Consider the following 4,949-nt stretch of genomic DNA (forward strand, 5'->3'; position numbering starts at 1 on the left):
CTGTTGCATGGTTTGTTGTAATAACGGCAGGCCATGCTGTGCTATGTATTCCCACTGGCATCAGGATCAGGAGATTCTTCATGAAGTTTTGGTATATCCCTGGGTGGACTGTTGTCCACTGGATGCACACAACACTCAGAACCCAAACAGTGGCCTCAGCATCCTTGGGAAAGATGCAAGCTGATCCTCTCACCCTGACTAAGATGGGGTCAGGCCCCTTCCAGGCTCCTGAGGCCAGAGCTTTCCATTTAAGTAAACCATTATGTGCTCTGTCCTTCCTCCAGTGCCTGTCAGCTGCTGAGAGACCAGCCTTATCCACAATTAAAAAATGTAAGATATAAAGAATAGTTGAGGGACATGTTCGTTATTTTATTTCTTTCTGCTCTTTAATGCCGCCGAGGAAGCATCGCTGAACGCTCTCATCCCCTGCCGCCATGTCTAAGTCAGAGTCCACCAAGGAGCCGGAACAGCTGTGGAAGCTCTTCATTGGAGGGCTGAGCTTCAAAACAACCGACGAGAGTCTGAGGAGCCATTTTGAGCAATGGGGAACACTCACCGACTGTGGTAATGAGAGATCCAAACAACAAAATATCCAGAGGCTTTGGGTTTGTCACATACACCACTGTGGAGGAACTGGATGCTGCCATGAATGCAAGACCACACAAGGTGGATGGAGGAGTTGTGGAACCTAAGAGAGCTGTGTCAAGAGAAGATTCTCCGAGACCAGGTGCCCACTTAACTGTGAAGAAGATCTTTGTTGGTGTTAAAGAAGACACTGAAGGACATCACGTATGAGTTTATTTTGAGCAGTATGGGAAAATTGAAGTGATTGAAATTATGACTGACAGAGGCAGTGGAAAAAAGAGGGGCTTTGCTTTTGTCACCTTTGATGACCCTGACTCTGTGGATACGATTGTTATTCAGAAATACCATACTGTGAATGGCCACAACTGTGAAGTAAGAAAGGCTCTGTCGAATCAAGAGCTGGCTAGTGCCTCATCTAGCCAGAGAGGTTGAAGTGGTTCTGAAAACTTTGGTGGTGGTCATGGAGGTGGTTTTGGTGGCAATGACAATTTTGGTCGAGGAGGGAATTTCAGTGGTCGTGGTGGCTTTGGTGGCAGCCGTGGTGGTGGTGGATATGGTGGCAGTGGGGATGGCTATAATGGATTTGTCAATGATGGTGGTTATGGAGGAGGCAGCCCTGGTTACTCTGGAGGAAGCAGAGGCTATGGAAGTGGACAGGGTTATGGAACCCAGGGCAGTGGCTATGGCGGGAGGGGCAGCTATGACAGCTATAACGACGGAGGAGGCAGAGGCGGCTTTGGCGGTGGTAGTGGAAGCAATTTTGGAGGTGGTGGAAGCTACAATGATTTTGGCAATTACAACAACCAGTTATCAAATTTTGGACAGATGAAAGGAGGAAACTTTGGAGGCAGGATCTCTGGCCCTTATGGTGGTGGAGGCCAGTACTTTGCTAAACCACGAAACCAAGGTGGCTATGGAGGTTCCAGCCGCAGCAGTAGCTATGGCAGTGACAGGAGGTTCTAATTACAGCCAGGAAACAAAGCTTAGCAGGAGAGGAGAGCCAGAGAAGTGACAGGGAAGCTACAGGTCACAACAGATTTGTGAACTCAACCAAGCACAGTGGCAGGGCCTAGCTGCTACAAAGAAGACATGTTTTAAACAATACTCATGTGTGCGGGCAAAAACTCCAGGACTGTATCTGTGACTAATTGTATAACAGGTTATTTCAGTTTCTGTTCTGTGGAAAGTGTAAAGCATTCCAATGAAGGGTTTTACTGTAGACCTTTTTCACCCATGCTGTTGACCGCTAAATGTAAAAGTCTGATCATGACGCTGAATAAATGTTTTTTTTTAAAAAAAGAATAGTTGATAATTTAGTAGAAGGGGCTTATACTCTCCCTCTTTTATTCTTTCAAGTTGGTTTTTTATGGTCAAATGGGCTCGCTCTACAATTTTTTGACCTTGAGAAGGGATACCGGTAAGGGATACCGGTTTTATGAAGAATATCGAAATAAGCACAAAATTGTTGAAATGTTTTGCTGGTATATGCTGGTCCATTATCAGTTTTTAGTTGCCTAGGCACATTCATAAAAGCAAAGGCTTGTAAACAATGGCTTTTCACATCTTTGATCTTTTCTCCACTGTGAGCAGAAGCAAAGATCAGTCCTGAATAGGTATCTATGGACACATGGACATATTTCAATTTCCCAAAAGAAGGTACATGTGTGACATCCATTTGTCAAATATCATTAGGCACCAATCCTCTAGGATTGATGCTCAGACTGGGTGAGGGTATTAACAGAGCACACGAGGGACATAGAGTAACTCTCTGAACAGCTTGCTCCTTGGTGCATCCTGTATCATATCTTAAAGCTTGTGAATTTATATGAAATTTTCTATGTAATTGAAGGGCCAAATCATAAGAATCAAGGGCTACAGCTACAAATTGTGGCCTAGTGTACAGATCAGCAGCAGCATTACCTTCTGCCAAGGGGCCAGGCAATCCAGATGACCTCTGATATGCCCTACATAAATAGGCTCTCTGCGTCGCCACAATAATGCCTGCACTTGCAAAAGACAAGAGCAAACGGAGGATACAGGAGCAACATATGCAGCAGTTTCCAAAGGCAAAATATTAGATACATAAACACTATCTGTATAAATATTGTAGGGCTCTTCAGGAAACAAGGATAGCGCCAAAAGAAGGGCCTTTAATTCAGCCAACTGTGCTGAGGTGGAATCAAGCATCATTTTCTCCACTTTGCCCTCTGAAAGGACCACAGCGTATCCCTTAGAAGAACCATCAGTGAAAACTAATCTAGCCTTACTTAAAGGCTGAATTTTTTACTATTCAGGGAAAGATCGCAGGATGTAACTTAAAAAAACTGACAAATTTTATTTTTAGGATAATGGTTATCAAATTGACAAGTAGTGGAACATGAAAAAATAGACCAATCATCAAAAGTTCTAATTAAATTATTTACTTGTTCTTGATCATAAGGTAGAATAATAAATTTAGGCTCTACGCCAAAGACCTGAATACTTATTTTTTGAGTTTTAAAAAGGAACTGCACCACTGCCTGGTAATAGGCATTGGGCCCTGACAGTAAGATATCATCCATGTAATGAACAATATACAACTGAGGACATTTACCTCTAAGAGGCCTTAGGGCAGCAGCAACATACATTTGACAGAGGGTGGGGCTATTAGCCGTACCCTGAGGTAAAACTACCCAAAGAAAGCGATGGGCTGGTTCCTTGAAATTAATTGAAGGCACACTGAAGGCAAATCTTTTACAATCTTTAGGGTGCAAAAGGATAGTAAAAAAGCAATCCTTTCGTCAATAATTAACATGAACCAAGATTTAGGAATTGCTACAGGGGAGGGAAGGCCAGGTTGTGTGGCCCCCATAGTTTCCATAGTCTTATTTACTTCTCTAAGATCTTGCAAGAGATGCCATTTCCCTGATTTTTTTCTTGATCACAAAAATGGGAGTCTTCCAGGGAGATGTAGATGGAACTATATGTCCTGCTTCAAGTTGTTCCTGCACTAAAAGATGAGCAGCCTCCAATCTTTCTTTGGATAAGGACCACTGCCTGACCCACACTGGTTTATTAGAATTCCATGTAAAGGGTAAAGGTCGAGTACATGGAGGCTGTTTAGCAGGGGCCCTTGAGATAAATTTCCCAGGCCACCCTTCTCCTAGGGATGGTGTGTAATCTGCTCTTCCTCACTAATACTGTAGGGTTTTCCCCGTAAAACAATTTTTTCCAGTCCCCTACCTGGGCTGCTCCCCATACTTTTCATCATTGTTTGAGCAGGTTGTGTAGTCAAGACAGCTCCCATATCATGAAGAACATCCCTTCCCCATAGGTTAACAGGAATATTATCAATGATAAAGGGTTGAAAATATCCCATATGTCCTTCCTTGTCTTTCCATTTAAGTATTTTACTACTTTTTAAGGAGCTGTAGCTGTCCCCACTCCTTGTAAAATGCGTAATGACTAATTACATTTTTATTTGCCTCTCCTGTTAAAGCAGTTGCAACCAGAAAGTCTGAAAAAGTGTCAATAGTCACAAATAAATCTAGAAATACCAGATTATCGTATCTAGCTATTACTATTTTTATATAAAGAATGAGATTGTCTAATTGTTCCTATGTAAGGCCCCAAATCTGACTTTGCCCTCACTAAGGGATCCAGGCAATCCAGTCTGTGTTCTTAAATGGTCTATATAAAGGAACAGTACATTCTCTTAAATCAGTTGTATTAACATAAATAGTTGTAATATTTGAGGGTTAACAGATCCAAGGAAAAATATTAATTTTAATAAGCTACACATTGGCTATCAGTATATGAATTGAAAGCTTTATTTTTTAACATAATCTGTGTTGAAGCAGGGGGAAAGTCAAGAGAATAAACATGTGATCTAATTGCACGTGTTGTCTTTTTATTAGATAACCAATTTGATTGTTGTTTGGAATATGGTATGTTTTATCAGGTTCTTCTTTTTAAATACTTTTATGACTCAATCTTATAATTTTGTATATTTAGCTGTCTTTACTTTCTGTAAAGCTATTTTAAACACCATTTTACCTTTTCTAACTGATTTTAAGAGAAGCACCTTGTTACCTGTTGAATCCAATTAATCACAGTCAAAGATTTTTCTAAGAGAAACAGCCATCAGCTCCATTACCATAGAAGCTGTGAAGCTCCTGGCACCTTCGGCATCAGCTAGTGTAAATATTTAGCCAGCCCCCTGGGGAGCTTCCACAGCTGACCTAGGCTCCTAGCTACAGATGCAGGGCTCCAAAAGCCAATTGAAACTGCTTTTTATTTATTGTTCCTTTCTTGAAAGGAGTTAAAACTACATCAAGGGGTGATTCAACCAGCATTTAAACTTTTAACTATTTTTTTTCCTTTAA

The 4,949-nt window shown here is 41.5% G+C and overlaps 1 pseudogene; it reads left to right on the forward strand.

Moving 5' to 3' along the window:
- Positions 1–434: 434 nt before the first annotated feature.
- On the forward strand, positions 435–1,620 carry Hnrnpa1-ps10 (heterogeneous nuclear ribonucleoprotein A1, pseudogene 10; annotated as a pseudogene).
- The last annotated feature ends 3,329 nt before the right edge of the window (positions 1,621–4,949 follow it).

The sequence above is a fragment of the Rattus norvegicus genome, chromosome 1 (genome assembly GCF_021556685.1).
Source record: "Rattus norvegicus strain SHRSP/BbbUtx chromosome 1, alternate assembly SHRSP_T2T, whole genome shotgun sequence".
Classification (NCBI taxonomy): Eukaryota; Metazoa; Chordata; class Mammalia; order Rodentia; family Muridae; genus Rattus; species Rattus norvegicus.